At 37.1% G+C, this 17,140-nt stretch overlaps 1 long non-coding RNA gene across 1 annotated transcript; it reads right to left on the reverse strand.

Moving 5' to 3' along the window:
- Positions 1 to 1,140: 1,140 nt before the first annotated feature.
- On the reverse strand, positions 1,141 to 16,705 carry LOC129880361 (uncharacterized). Its single transcript, XR_008765370.1, has 3 exons — positions 16,412 to 16,705; positions 11,596 to 11,658; positions 1,141 to 1,408 (listed from the first exon to the last, which is right to left on the reverse strand). It is a non-coding gene; the product is annotated as an uncharacterized LOC129880361 (long non-coding RNA).
- Positions 16,706 to 17,140: the final 435 nt, after the last annotated feature.

Consider the following 17,140-nt stretch of genomic DNA (forward strand, 5'->3'; position numbering starts at 1 on the left):
GCAGTTGAGGTCAAGTGACGACCTGCTTCTTGGTATGAACAAAGCTCTCTGACCCTCCTAGGTAGGATTTTACTATAGAGATCCTGAGTAACCACCCGTAGACTAGGGCATAGCTGACTGAATTGGCCGAACTGCAATTGCCGACTTACCAGAATCTCTAGAATAAGAGCCATGAAAGTTACCTGTATTCTTGGGATTCTTAGCCAAAGCCTTGGCCTGCCCATCCCATCGAACTCCTTCTACCTTCTTCACAAAGTCTGTCACTTCATTAAAATTTTTACCTACAGAGGTCATGTGGATAGGTAATACCTGCAATCCAGGATTCAATCCCTTCACGAATGAACAGATCCTCTCCTCCTTTTTAGTCACCAACTAGTAGTATATCTGGACAAGGCATGTAACTTAGCCTCAGAAGTGGCTACTGTTAGACCACCTTACTTTAAAGCCATGAACTCATCTTTCTTGAGATCTCTCAAGGTCTGGGGTACATACTTCTCTAGGAATAAAGCATGGAATCGAACCTATGTGGGTAGGGGGAAAATGGATGATCGACATTCCATATAGGCCCTCCACCACTATTTGCCTTCACCTTAAAGTTGGAAGGTTACAAACTCAACTCTATGCTGGTGAACTATGCCCAACTTGTGCAGCCTCTCATAATAATACAGAATGAACTCATAAGCATCCTCACTCTTAGAATGTTGGAATACCAAAGGCTTCAGTTTTAAGAACTTAGTCACCTCTCATGCTTAGTGCCAGTCATCATTGGGCTCATAAGTGGACAAAAGAAGGCATTACTGTAGCGACCTTCTTAGAAGGATGCTACTACTTAAAAAGAGAACGTATATAATACTTCTGACATTTAAAGAGCTTAACGTAAGATATATTTATATAATCTAGTAGTAAAATTTAGCGCATTCAAAATAATTAAAGGTGTAAAATTTGTCCACTTTAAAATTTTTTTGATCTCAAATGTAACAAAATAAAAATTCCAATGTATGGGGAAACACTTTACAATTTAATTTAAGAAAATACCTCACTAGCTTCCATGTATCATTCCATATCAATGCAGTTCATGTTGTAAACTATTTCCAACCTTATGAGTACCCATGTTAACTAGTTCTTGCTTCTTACAAATATTTCAAATTAAACAATAAATTTAGTATAATAAGACTTGGATTTACACACCCCTAAACAAAAAAACAAGCAACCATATTTAAGTTACAAACCATGGTGTCATAAATGGATCAACACTCAAAATAATTACAAATAGATAAGCACCCCCATGGATCATATACATGTCCCACTACTATAAAATATAGATGTCTATATGAAAATGTGATCTTCCTTAAAGCTATCAAAAAATTTATCTCCAATGGACAACTTCAAGCAGCTCCTCGGACATTTCCTACGATAGAAACAATTATCGCTAAACATAAAGCTTAGTGGTGTAAGAACTATAAGTTTGAAGCCCTTAGATTTTCCAATTACACTTCTCAGGTCACGAGTAGCACAATTGAAACATAATAAATAAATCAAGTAAGCAAATATATCAAGAGTATCAAGTTCGATATTTAAAAGTTTACGTGTCAAGAATTCACAGAACCGTCTTTACAAGAGATTTAATAACAAGTTTCACCCAATGTGTACGTCATGCCGTCACACCAAATATGATCAAGTACCAAGAAGGACCGAAGTCTGTATCAAGAAGGGTAAAGACCCAATAATCAAGAGAACCAAGAATCATATTAAAAGCGGCTTTCTAGTTTGTACTTAAAATGGACAACATCCATACTTAAGACGAACCAAAAATCCAGAATCAAGATGGCAAAAGGTCTGAATCAAGAGGAATGCCAATGGTGATGAATTCACAGCCACAAGAAGGACAAAGTCCACAAGAATTTCAAGTGATCGAGCAATCCGTACAAGTGGATGAGTTAAACAAGTATCTTGCAAGTCTCAAAAGATACCAACATGACAATACAAAGTAATAAGAAATAACCAATGTACCAAGAAAGGACTTCAAATATACCAGCAGGTAACAAGAGTAAAAGTAAAAATTTATACACAAACCTCAGCCTTTAGTATACAAACAGTCTAACACAACCTCAAGGGTTCAAACCAAAGACAGCCCAAGGTTTCAAGTTCCTCAACGTGTACCCACGTATAAACCACCTTAAAAATACAATTAAATACCCTCTTTAATTTCCATAATCTCCATAATATTGATATAAAACAATATTTATCATCAAAAGTAAGCCTAGAATGTGTAAACAGGACTATGCTACCAAAAAAGTAAATCTGGCCAACCCAGTATCTCATGTCATAACTAAATTTTAAAATACAAATGGCAAAACTGGACTTTATGTCCTTCATGAAATTAGTATATATATATATATGTATTAAGTTTTTAAACAAATAAGAATTACTGGAAAAGACATTTTGTACAAAAAGATATAATCAAAACACTAACAGTTGTACATATGGGATTTTTAAATCTAGACAGAACTTGTTCTATGTTGCATCCTCTTTTTTGACTCAATAATAGAAGAATTAGACTCCAACATAAACATAGGATTGTAGGTGTGTAATTTGTATTTCCAAAATATATTTATTTACCAAAAACAAAGCTCTACACAAGGAGATATGCTAAAATTATTAACAGCTACACAGTTTCAAAAACTAATTTGGTTTACTTACCACAAGGGAAGGGTTGCTTTGTGTTTTAGCAGAAAGGATTAGCTTTCTTAGTGATTTTGTGAGGGATTATGATGTAGAGAGTGTTTAGGGGTTTTCTTATCTTTAAGGAGCCAAAATTTGGAGAGGAGGTGGAGAAAATATGACTTCTAAAGTGATATCTATAACTATAAGCTCTAGAAGGGGTTGCCAAAAAGTATAAAGTGGTTGCCAAAAATATATAAATATATACATATATATAAGCTCCTTTTATCAAATTAAATGTAATTCTAATTGGTATTTTATGTGAATACCCCAATACAACCCCTTAAATTACAATCGCAAATTTATGGTAAGCAAAATTTAAAATCTCGCAAAATTTCAAGTTCCTAAAATATGAGTAAAACATAACGTATTTACTAAGGAGAGATCTATCGAAGTATGAATATTATCTTAATTAATTAGGGCATTACAATCAGTGCCCAACACTTCATCCATCCGAGTAACTGCAGCAGCAAATGGATGAGAACCTGGAGCTTGGGCTACAAGCACTGTGGGAATGGCTCCAGTGTCGGACAACCTACTCAAGAAAGTCATAATCTGTTGAGCTATAACTGGGTACATAGGGGAGAGATCTGCAGCTCTATCCTGTTCATTCTCCTCCTGCTCATCATCCTCCTACATCCTCTTCTACCTCAGCCTGCGGTGCAAGAGCCTCTTCTCTAAGTATATCCTCAGCTTGGGCTTCACCCCTGGTGGGTACTACCCTTCCTCGGCCTCTGCTGCATCCCCTTCTGCTGCCCTTTCCACTACTAAGTCCTCTAACAACTGGCTCTTCCTCTGGCTAGACAGGAGCTATGGGTCAGACACTATTGTAACACGTGCTAACCATTTATGGATAAGAGAGTGAAAGAGGTTAGATACTAATTGGATCAACAGATACCAATTGGAATCACGTAATAGCATGAAGGAGAAGAAGATAAAAAGATTTCATAAAGTCCTGTAGCTTCTCGAATAAAAGTGCAAACATCTCTGTACCGTCCCGCACGAATCTACTAGACTTATTTTGGTACAATGAGATCAACGAACCTAGAGCTCTAATACCAACTTTATAATTGTCACGCCCCGGGAGGGTACCCTAGACATGACCGACACTCAAAAGCCATTTTTGGCCTTCAAGTGAACCACCTGGTCCAGTCGCACTTTCATTCATTCACATTCTATCAGTGGAAGATTCAATCATAAGGATAATGTTCATAATTTAGGGCCAAAGGCTGAATAATTACCCAATCAATAACTAGCTAGAATAAAACTAGTCAAAATGAACAATTTAATATTTCCACATTCTAGTCTATGAAGCCTCTATCAATAATCCAGGAGGTGCCGATGACAAGTCCATGGATACCAAAAATCAAAATAAGGGAAACAAATCAAAGCTATAAAGATAAACTCGGTATCCTCCGGAAACTGGGAGGACTCACCAACTAGCTGGTAGTGAGTAGTACTTCAATAGTGCGTCGATTAATGATCTCTAGTACCTGTCTCTACATCATAAAATGATGCAGGCCAAATGGCATCAGTACATGGAATGTACGAGGATGTAAAATGGCCGAATGAAACAAACATCAAAGAAGAATCAAATCAACTCGAAATCCCAACTCAGGAGAAAGAACAACTCAATCAAGTGTCCTAAGTCTAAAAAAGAATATGGTTTAGAAGGGAACAATCGCATACAATTCAATCCAATCCGACTCAGAGTACTATCAAGACCTATATGAGAGTTTCTCTTATCCGACAACCATCACTTATGAGCCAGTGATAGTACAACAAGCCGACGTTATTTCCACGTCCATTCATACCTTGGTAGGGTATGAACAAATCAACCAATCATGGATCCATATCCAACCAAGTCCTATCATGTCAGGACAATAATTTGGGAAACATCTGACTTAACGGTTCAATCCCCTCCTACGTTTGTCGACGTAGTTATTGGATTTGAGTTATTACTTACTCTTACCCAATTTGATGCTCGATACTCCTCCTAAAACTCAATGCTTATAAAATTCCATCAAATCAACTCAATCTAACCATATCGACATGTCTCATTTGGAACCTTGTCAAATCATCAATTCTATCACAATCAAACCTCTTCCAATCATACTATTCGATCAATCTCAATCGTATCTTTCAAGTGTAGTTTAAATATGCATTTATAACATCATACAATTCTATCCAATCATTCCTCTATTCATTTAGAAAATCTTTTTGGGACTCATCAAGACTCCAAGATTTAAATCAACAATTTAAGAAAACCAACATATTTAAGAAGATTTAACCAACCTTATTTAACAACTCATATCAACATGTAGCACATCAATTTCTTGACTCAACAACACCACATAATAAATATTTAGTTAATAGATGAAAAAGATCCATTTGGACATACATCTATCAATAAACTCCATTCTTATGAATATTCAATCTCAAAGAAGATGTAGGGCACATGAGTGGACTCAACCCATGCTTTGAGTAACCTTACATACCTTGGTGAAGACTTTGAAGGAACCTTGATGTTAGGTCTTCAATGGAAGGCTTGAATCCTTGAAATTTTTGAAGGCAATTCTTGTTGGGGACGGGTTGAGGAAGAGAGGATGAGGATTAGGGCTTTTTGGAGAGGCAATGGATGAAAATAAATGGTCTAAAACGTGACCAAGTCAGTGTATATATAATTAGGGAAAATGCCCAATTTGCCTTTCCTAAAAAATCTGGAAAAATGGGCTAAAACCCTCCTGGCACTGTAGTGGCATGCCGCGCCACTACAGCGCCGAGTCAAATATAGGCTTGAAAACCCTGCAACCTACTAGTGGTGCATCGCACCAAGGACCAAACTACTGAGGCTTTTTTCTGGCGCATCGCGCCCTTGCATCACCAAGCCTAAATTTTCTGGGTTCTGGAAAATGGGCTTAAAAACCCTGCACACCTAATAGTGGCGCATCGCGCCAAGGACCAAACTACTGAGGCTTGTTTCTGGCGCTATAGTGGCGCGTCGCACCACTACGGCGCCAAGCCCAGGTTTTTTCGCAGTTATAGTCTAGGCCTAAAATTCCTGCAGCACTAGTCCGTCGTAAGATAGTCATAACTTTTGACTCCAAACTCCAAAAAATACAATCTTAGTGTAGTTGGAAAGGAGACTCAAAGACCTTTAAGTTAATATGTCATGGGCCACCCAGTTTGTTATATTCAAAAATATAAGGTCATTGGAAGTCGACCCTTATACAAACTCATTTGGAAACTTAGCCAAGATTAGTTCTTTGGACTTGGCTTGGTTTTAGGGATCCCTTATGACCCTAAATTACATCCAACACTTTCCAATTTCTTAGGAATTGATCCTAACTCATGCATGCACTTTACAATCGTCTAGTACGACCCTATACGTACATGAAGAATGGTCCGAATCTTAGTGAAATATTTTGGGGGTGTTACATTATCTCCTCCTTGGGATCATTCATCCTCGAATGATGAGTAAATCAAGGATGGACTCAAGGTACAAATCATAATTAGAATTCAGTCATTCAACCAATCAAATTCTCAAAATAATTTACTATCCGAACTCAAAAATGCACATACAAATTCAAATCAAGAAAATGGACATTACCTTCAACCTTCTCATCGATTGGCACGAATAAATGCGGATATTTAGCTTTCGTATCTTCCTCTGCTTCCCATATGGCTTCCTCAACAAATTGATTTCTTCACAAGACTTTGACCGAGGCAATCTCCTTGTTCCTCAATTTACAAACCTAGCGATCAAGGATTTGGATCGGAACCTCTTCATATGACAAGCTATCCTTAACTCTAATACTATCAATAGGGACTACCAATGAGGGATCGCCCAAGCACTTCTTCAACATCGAAATGTGAAATACTGGATGAATAGCGGCTAGTTCCGAGGGTAACTCCAACTCATAAATGACATTCCCAATACTCCTCACAACCTGGTAAGGACCAACGTATCGAGGACTAAGCTTTTCCTTCCTTCCAAACCTCATGACGCCCTTCATGGATGACACTTTCAAGAACACTCAATCATCCACCTCAAACTATAAGTTTCTCCTCCTTACATCGGTATAAGATTTTTGATGGCTTTGGGCTCTTTAGCCTATCTTGAATAACTCTCACCTTCTCCATAGCTTGGTGAACAAAATCAAGCCCAATCAACTCAACTTCACCAACCTCAAACCACCCAATTGGTGATCTACACCTCCTCTCATACAAAGCTTCGTAGGGAGCCATTTGAATACTTGCATGATAACTATTATTGTATGCAAACTCTATGAGAGGTAAGTGATCATCCCAATTTCCTTTGAAGTCAAGCATACATGCCCTCAACATATCATCCAATGTCTGGATGGTGCACTCTGCTTGGCCATCTGTCTGGGGATGAAAGGTCGTACTCAAGTTCACCTTCGAACCTAATCCCTTCTGAAAGGATTTCCAAAATTGAGAAGTGAATTGAGCTCCTCTGTCTGAGATAATAGATAGGGGGACCCCATGCAATCTGATGATCTCCTGAATATATAATTTTGCATAATCTTTTGCGGTGTCAGTAGTCTTAACTGCCAAGAAGTGGGCTGATTTCGTCATCCTATCCACAATCACCCAAATCGAATTATGTTATTTTTAGGACCTCGGCAAACCTGTAATAAAGTCCATATTGATCATCTCCCACTTCCATTCTGGAATTTCTATATTTTGCGCTAACCCACATGGCCTTTGATGCTCAACTTTAACCTATTGGCAATTTAGGCACTTGGAAACAAATTCTACGATATCTCTCTTTATTCCACTCCACCAATAAACTTCTCTCAAGTCATGATACATCTTAGTAGAGCCAGGATGAATAGAGTATCTAGAACTATGCACTTCAGCCATAATCCTTTCTCGGACATCATCAAAATATGGGAAACATAACCTATTTTGGTACCTCAACACACCATTCTCCCTTAAGTAAAAACCATCACCTTTTGTTTGTGAACAACTTCCTTCAACTGGAGAAGGACGGGATCTTAGTCTTGCTTCTATTTTACCTCTGCCTCTAGTGAGGATGCAGACCCATCCTAAACATTAACTCCGCCTTCATTATTCTCTTCAAGCCAAACTCCCAATCGAGCTAGTCATGCACCTCTTTAGCTAATTCTTTCCTTCCCTTCTCTATATGGACAGTGCTACCCATAGACAACCTGCTAACTGCATCAGCAACAACTTAGCTTTACCTGGATAGTAGAGAATGCTCATATCATAATCTTTGAGCAACTCGAGCTATCATTTTTGCCTCCGATTGAGTTTTTTCTGCCTGAAGACGTATTGTAAACTCTTATGATTGGTGAACACATCAACATGCACTCCATACAAGTAGTGGCGCCAAATTTTGAGAGCAAATACCACCGCTGCCAGCTCAGGGTCATGAGTTGGGTAATTTCTCTCATGAATCGTAAGCTGTCTTGAAGCATAGGCTATCACTTTTCCCTTTTACATCAACACACATCCCAAACCAACTCTAGATACATCACAATAGATCACAAAATCCTCTATTCCATCGGGCAAAGTTAGAACAGGAGCAGTGGTCAGTTTGGTCTTCAATTTCTGGAAACTCTCCTCGCAAGCATCAGACCATTGGAACTTAGCCTTCTTTTGGGTCAGCTTGGTCAATAGTGATGATATGGATGAGAATCCCTCTACAAACCTTTGATAATAGCCAGCAAAACCCAAGAAGCTTCTTATATCTATTGGGGATGTGGGTCTGGGCTAATTTTTTACTGCCTCAATCTTCTGAGCATCAACCTAAATACCATTTTCAGATATAATATGGCCAAGAAAAGCCACTAATGCAAGCCAAAATTCACATTTGGAGAACTTTGCATACAATACCTAGTCTTTCAAAGTTTGCAACAAGACTCTAAGATGATAGACGTGCTCCTCCCCATTCTTGGAGTAAACCAAAATATCATCAATGAATATAATCACAAACATATCAAGATATGGCTTAAATACTCGATTCATGAGATCCATAAAAGTTGCAGGGGCATTAGTCAACCCAAAGGACATAACCAAGAACTCAAAATGGCCATAACGGGTTTGAAAAGCTATCTTTGGGATGTCACACTCCCTCACCTTCAACTGATAGTAGCCCGATCTTAGGTCTATCTTTGAGAAACAAGTGGCACCCTGAAGATGGTCAAATAAATCATCTATTTTGGAGAAAGGGTATTTGTTCTTTATGGTGACCTTGTTTAGTTGCCTGTAATCAATACACATTCTAAGGGACCCATATTTCTTTTGAACGAATAAGATGGGAGCACCCCATGGTGAGACACTCAGCCTAATGAATTCCTTATCTAACAAGTCCTTTAATTATTCTTTCAACTCTTTCAACTCAGCCGGAGCCATTCTATATAGAGGGATAGAGATAGGTTGGGTATTAGGAAGGACATCGATCCCAAAGTCGATCTTCCTATCAGGAGGGACTCCGGGCAGATCTTCAAGAAAGACTTCAGGAAACTCGTTGACAATCGGAACCGACTGAAGGGATGGAGACTCAATACTGTCATTTTTCACTTGGATGATGTGATAAATACACCCTTTCAAGATTAGTTTTCTGTCCCTAAGGTAAGAAATGAAATTACCCTTAGGCATGACAAGACAACCCTTCCACTCTATGACCGCCTCATTTGGGAATTTGAACTTGACAATCTGAGTCCTACAATCAATAGATGCATAACAGACATAAAGCCAATCCATGCCAAGGATCACATCAAAATCAACCATGTCCAACTCAACTAAGTCAGCAAAGGTATCCTTGTGATGGATTGACACAATGCAATCTCTATAGACTCTTTCAGCTAAGACAGAATCACCGACAGGAGTAGCTACACTGAAAGGCTCAAAAAGACATTCAGGAATTTTATTGAATTTACTAGCCACGTAAGGAGTCACAAAAGATAGTGTGGCACTCGGATCTATCAAAACATAACAGTCAAGAAAAGAGACTCGAATCATACCCGACACGACGTTTGGGGAGTTTTTCTGATCTTGGCGACTATTCATGGCATATAGACAGTTTGTACCTCCACTCATACATGGAGTAGTACCCCTCTTATTACCTCTAGCTTATGGTGCGGTGATAGAATACTGGACTCTGTTGCCCCATGTTGGACACTTTCTCTGAAAATAGCCCTCCTGGCCACATTTATAACAACCCTTATCTCCCTCTCTTCACTCTCCCAAGTAGAGCTTACCGTACTTGCCGCATGATGGCTTCTCTTTCGAACCTTGACCCATGCTAGCCTGGGATTGAGAACCCTAGGATCTGAAATTCTGGTGACTCTGTCCCTGTCGATCATACCTTTTATGCGGCATAGGTGCACTTGCGGTAGATGAGGCATAGTTGGAAGGCCTTTTCTGGAAGAAGGACTTGTTGCCCTTGTTCTGCCTCTGTTCATTCTCATGTCTAGCTGATTTTTCCTTCTTTCTCAGATGATCTTCCCTGTCTTTCCTCTTCTCATCCTCCACCTGTTGAGCATACACCATTAATCTTGAAATATCCATGTCGGAGATCAACAATGTCGCTTTGCACTCCTTCTTCACATGTCTTCCTAATCCGAAGACAAATTTTCTCATCTTCGACCTCATATCTGGGATCATCTCTGGAGCATATCTGGATAGCTGGATGAACTTTAGATTATACTCTTTAACGGTCATACCTTCTTGTTTCAAATTCACAAACCCTTTCACTTTCGCTTCCCTCAATTCTCTGGGAAAGAAGTGATTAAGAAAGACTCCTTCAAATTCATCCCAAATAGCAGACTCAGCATCTTCACCTCTACTTTGTTCCCACTGGTTATATCAGATGTTTGCCATATCCTTTAGCTGATAAGACACCAACTCAACCCATTCGATCTCCGTAGCATACATCGCTTTCAAAATCTTCCACATCTCATCAATGAAATTCTAGGGATCTTCATCAACCTTAGAACTCGTGAACGGCGACGGATTCATTCTCAAAAAGTCTCTAATTCTTATGGAAGTAGATGACTCTTGAGAACTAGAGCTAAGAGTTGTCAAACTCTAGTTACCATTGCGGGCAGCCACTAATTGAGTGAGCATAGCAATCGCTCCTCGAAATTCTGCCTCCGAAGTTGGTGCAGGCGGAGTAGTAGACACTTGAGGTGCCTCAGCATACCTTGCAGGTCGATCCCTAGTCCTCAATGGGCGTATTTCTGACTGTGGAATCTCTGTGTTATTGGCATTTCTCTGGCTGGCAATACGTTTAGGAGGCATTGTCTGCAATGTATAAACACACGAATTAGAAAGGAAGTCTTATAGAGTTTAACTCTATCGCACGAGTTCAGAGTATGAAAGAAGTGAAATAATTCTTAATGTCTTATAGCCTCCTGATTATAAGTGTGGTGCACAACACACCCATAAGCAAGACTCTACTAGACATGGCCTCATAGACTCCCTAGGACTCTTGAACTCTGTGCTCTGATACCATATTTGTCACGCCCCGGAAGGGTATCCTAGACGTGGCCGGCACTCAAAAGCTATTTTTGGCCTTCAAGCGAACCACCTGGTCTAGCCGCACTTTCATTCATTCACATTCTATCAGTGGAAGATTCAATCATAAGGATAATGTTCATAATTTAGGGCCAAAGGCTGAACAATTACCCAATCAATAACTAGCTAGAATAAAACTAGTTAAAACAAACAATTTAACATTTCCACACTCTAGTCTATGAAGCCTCTATCAACAATTCAGGAGGTGCCGATGAAAAATCCATGGCTACCAAAAATCAAAATAAGAGAAACAAATTAAAGCTATAAAGATAATCTTGATATCCTTCGGAAACTGGGAGGACTCACCAACTAGCTGGTAGTGAGTAGATCTTCAACGGTGCATCAGTTGATGATCTCTATTACCTGTTTCTGCATCATGAAATGATGTAGGCCAAATGACGTCAGTACATGGAATATACGAGTATGTAAAATGGCCGAATGAAACAAACATCAAAGAAAGAATCAAATCAACTCGAAATCCCAACTCAGGAGAAAGAACAACTCAATCAAGTGTCCTAAGTCTAAAAAAGAATATGGTTTAGAAGGGAACAATCACATACAATTCAATCCAATCCGACTCAGAGTACTATCAAGACCTATATGAGAGTTTCTCTTATCCGACAACCATCACTTATGAGCCAGTGATAGTACAACAAGCCGACGTTATTGCCACGTCCATTCATACCTTAGTAGGGTATGAACAAATCAACCAATCATGGATCCATATCCAACCAAGTCCTATCATGTCAGGACAATAATTTGGGAAACATCTGACTTAACGGTTCAATCCCCTCCTACGTTTGTCGACGTAGTTATTGGATTTGAGTTATTACTTACTCTTACCCAATTTGATGCTCGATACTCCTCCTAAGACTCAATGCTTATAAAATTCCATCAAATCAACTCAATCTAATCATATCGACAATTCTCATTTGGAACCTTGTCAAATCATCAATTCTGTCATAATCAAACCTCTTCCAATCATACTATTCGATCAATCCCAATCATATCTTTCAAGTGTAGTTTAAATATGAATTTATAACATCATACAATTCTATCCAATCATTCCTCTATTCATTTAGCAAATCTTTCTGGGACTCGTCAAGATTCCAAAATTTTAAATCAACAATTTAAGAAAACCAACATATTTAAGAAGATTTAACCAACCTTATTTAACAACTCATATCAACATGTAGCACATCACTTTCTTGACTAAACAACATCCACACAATAAAAAATTAGTTAATAGATAAAAAAAGACCCATTTGGACATAAATCTATCAATAAACTCCATTTTTATGAATATTCAATATCGAAGAAGATGTAGGGAACATGGGTGGACTCAACCTATGCTTTGAGTAGCCTTATATACCTTGGTGAAGACTTTGAAAGAACCTTGATGTTAGATCTTCAATGGAAGGCTTGAATCCTTAAAAATTTTGAAGGCAATTCTTGTTGGGGATGGGTTGAGGAAGAGAGAATGGGGATTAGGGCTTTTTGGAGAGGCAATGGACTGAAAAGAAATGGTCTAAAACGTGACCAAGTTAGTGTATATATAATTAGGGAAAATATCCAATTTGCCCTTTCTCAAAAATCTGAAGCGCGCCGCGCCACTGTAGCGCCAAGTCAAATATAGGCTTAAAAACCCTGCAACCTAATAGTGGCGCATCGCACCAAGGACCAAACTACTGAGGCTTATTTCTGGTGCTATAGTGGTGCGTCACGCCCTTGCAGCGCCAAGCCTAAATTTTCTGGGTTCTGGAAAATGGGCTTAAAAACTCTGCACACCTAATAGTGGCGCATCGCGCCAAGGACCAAACTACTGAGGCTTGTTTCTGGCGCTATAGTGGCGTGTCGCGCCACTGCGGCGTCAAGCCCAGGTTTTTCCGTAGTTATAGTCCAGGCCTGAATTTTCTGCAGCAATAGTCCATCGTAAGATAGTCATAACTTTTAACTTAGAACTCCAAAAAATGCAATCTTGGTGGCGTTGGAAAGAAGACTCAAAGACCTTTAATTTAATAGTCATGGGCCACCTAGTTTGTTATATTCAAAAAGATAAGGTCGTTAGAAGTCGGCCCTTATACAAACTTTTCGAAAACTTAGCCAAGACGAGTTCTTTGGACTTGGCTTGGTTTTAGGGATCCCTTATGACCCTAAATCACATCCAACACTTGCCAATTTCTTAGAAATTGATCCTAACTAATGCATGCACTTTACAATAGTCTAGTACGACCCTATACGTACACGAAGAATGGTCTGAATCTTAGTAAAAACTTTTGGGGGTGTTACAGTAATGACCCTGACCTGCTGTGATTGACACCCACATTAACCCTTCGATGGGAGAACCAATACTACACCCCAAACTTAGCAAACTTAAAGAGACAAAAACATTTAAAGATACGAAAGCAGGTTTAAATGATGAAATAAGTGTTGAGTTCCCATAACTCAAGCAATGAAACTAAAACATGCAGAAAATACCCCTAAAACTTGAAAGTCATTGTACCAAAGCTCTACTTAACCAACAAGTATAAAGAAAAGGGTATCCAGCCCAGAAAACCATAAAATAAACAAGAGTCTGAAAAGTCTAAGTCTAATTCCTAAAAGGAGATACCAAGACCGAGAAGAATTCATAAAAGCCTAAAAGAGCTGGCTCATTCTTGAACTCTACAAGCCTTGAAAACTCTAAACAACTAGAGCTTTTCCTTTTCGAAGTCTTTTGACTTGTTTTTGATTTAAAAATAATTACACATATGAAAAGGATCAATAAAGTGCCTAATTTACCCAGATTATATCATAATACTAACCCTTAGCCAAGTTCATGATCCTAACACCTAATAGGGCTTTTTCCACCATTAATTTCAAGCCCAAACCCTCCCAAAGGATAATCAACCATGATTCTAGATTCTAAGAATTAAAATACAGATTAGGGGAGTAATTAACTTACATTTGGTGCAAGAATGCACGGAAAAATGATGAGAAGCTGCCCTAGATCGCCCCTCAGCTCTCAAGAATAAAGTTTTGCAAAAAATAACATTTTTGGGACTTTTTCTATTTTATAATTGCGACTGGCCCACCATAATGGTCCCACCCTGGCAGGTTGCACGGAGATAGAAAGTCAGAATTTGAGTCCCAAGCTCCCATTTTGAAACATATTCTCAACCCATGATGCACTAATATCAACCCTTCACACCAAGATCAATTACAGGAGTTCTACTCTCTTAAATTCGATTCCGTAAACTAGTAAAGGCTCCTTATCATCTTGGATATCAACATAAATGATCAAACTAAATAAAAAGAATAACCTTTATTCTTCAGGTTATCTTTGAAAGTGATTAACTTTTAAAAGTGTTAACAACCCAAAATTTTAGATTAATCTATGTCCAAGTAAAATTAATCTATGATTTTTAACACGGTTGATATGTAACTAATATTATTTACAATCTAAAATAAATAAATTAAAATGCACGAAACAAAATAAAAAGAATAACCTTTATTCTTTAGGTTATCTTTGAAAGTGATTAACTTTTAAAAGTGTTAACAACCCAAAATTTTAGATTCTGTGATATCGCAAATTTTTAACAGATCTACGTCATAAGAGATAGATCAAATCAAGTAATCTAGATCTATAAATCTATAGCATGTATGTAATCAAATGGTAATAACTTTTCCCTTTCCAATATTTTATATGTTGTGATACAATATCTGAATTAAAAAAAGGACATTGTTCCATAGACTCCTTAGAACTCGGAGTAGAACTTGTAAAAACTACGAGAGATAAATCAAGAGAAGGAAAATGATGTTTGAATCAAAAAATTTGACAAATAATTAAAATAAAATATAAAGTGCCTATAATTATACAACAGAGTAATAATGTACGTACAATGTTAAGTCACACAAAGTTAAACACTTTAAATAACAATCAATTCAACACGAACCTATATAGAAAAACAAAATAAAAATGTTAGAACATATGTATCAAAATACACCTAAATAAAGAAACAAAAAATAAAAAATTTATGACATAGGTATTAATATATTATGGAGAAATTTTATTCATTCAAAAGTTCATTAAAACCTATTGTATATGTAAAAGATTGCAAATTTTTCTTTACATCATTATAGTTCTTACAAATATACAAAGATGATTTTTATATTAGATTATACGATGAATTATACAAACAAAATGAATAAATAAAAAGATAGGGGTACTACTTTTTTGACCATTTTTCTCATTTGAAGATTTCATAGTCCAAGAAATATAATCATATTAACTCCTTATACATTTTTAGCACATCTTAAGACTCAAAGGTGTTTTTCTCTTTTTTTCCTTTCAATTTTTCACGTGAAAAATTAAAAGTATATGTGAAAAATTGAAAGGACAAAGAGAGAAAAGCACTTTGAGTCTTGAGATTTGAGATGTGGTGAAAAAATATGAAGAAAATATGCCTATATTTATAGGACTGTGTGAAATCTTCAAATGAGTAAAAAAATCAACAAAGTAATATCCTTGTCTTTTTATTGCTTCGTTTTATTTGTGTAATTCACCCTCCAATCTAATATAAATCATTTTTGTATAGTTGTAAGAACTATAATCAAGTAAAGAAAAAAATTTAAATAATTTACATATACTATACTATAGGTCAACAAAGTATTACTCTTCTTTAATTTCTTACTAATTACATTATGGCAAGTAGAAAAAGAATAAGGAGAAAAAATCAATTTAAAAGATAGGGGATATTTTTTTTTTATCAACTTCTTAATAGTTCCAGCAAATCTAGCTATTAATCTTAAAAGCATGCAAGAATTCAAAATTTTTACAGAGTTACCAACAGTAGAAAAATGCATCATTAATTTTGAAAAAGCACAGATTCCAAACATCAAGATAAAAACTAACCAGATTAAGCCACATGATATCATTACAATTGCTTTAACAAAATTTTTGCTAATCTATGTTAGCACACAAGAACTTTCACCAAAAAATCAGGGGTAAAGTGTCATCTTTAACGTTCAAGCATGTCCAAGCAAAATTGGGCATAAAGAAGCACAAAATTAGCTGACACATTAAAAATATGGGTCAGATCTAAATGGAGAAAGAAACATAAGCAAAAGGAGGAAGACGAACTTGAGGTCGCACCGCAAACTCCTGACAGCTACCTCCATGAACTCCACGCACTGGTGGGCAACACATTACTTCCTAATAAAAGGTAGAGGAAGGTCAAATGGCAAGGAATGAGCAAGAAAGGAAGGAAAAGGAAGGAAGAACAATTAACTCTCAGTAGTGAATTCTCCAGTGTGAGCTGTAGATGATGGAAAAGGAGAGGTACAAGACGGAAACAGATCCACAAGAGGAGGCGGCTCAGTGTGAGGTTTCAGCAATTGCTAGAAGGAAGCATCTCAAAGAAAAGATTGAAAAAGAACAGTGAGAAAGTGGTGAATGTTATTAGGTTACTTTTCTTATTATATATACAGTTCGGTGTAGGCTGCGCTCCTTGTTTTAGATTATTTTTTTTGTTGATTTTTTGGGCCGATTGGCTAGAATGATATGTCGATTAATTAACATTGAATAAAATAGCCCAACAGGCCACCAAAAATTTGAAAGAAAAAAAAGTTCCAGAACACGCACAAATATAAAGGAGAATAAGTTATTTTGAATAACTATAATATGAATTAGAAAATAACTTTATTAATCTAGGAAAAATTATAAATATATTTCAACCAAATAAAGTAGTTATAGAAGATAACTCAATGAAATATATAAATATATTCCAAATCAAGTAAAATAGTTATAGAAGATAACTCAATGGAATATTTCAAATCAAGTAGAATCTACACTATAATTGAAATTAAATTT

Source organism: Solanum dulcamara, chromosome 2, assembly GCF_947179165.1.
Source record: "Solanum dulcamara chromosome 2, daSolDulc1.2, whole genome shotgun sequence".
Taxonomy (NCBI): Eukaryota; Viridiplantae; Streptophyta; class Magnoliopsida; order Solanales; family Solanaceae; genus Solanum; species Solanum dulcamara.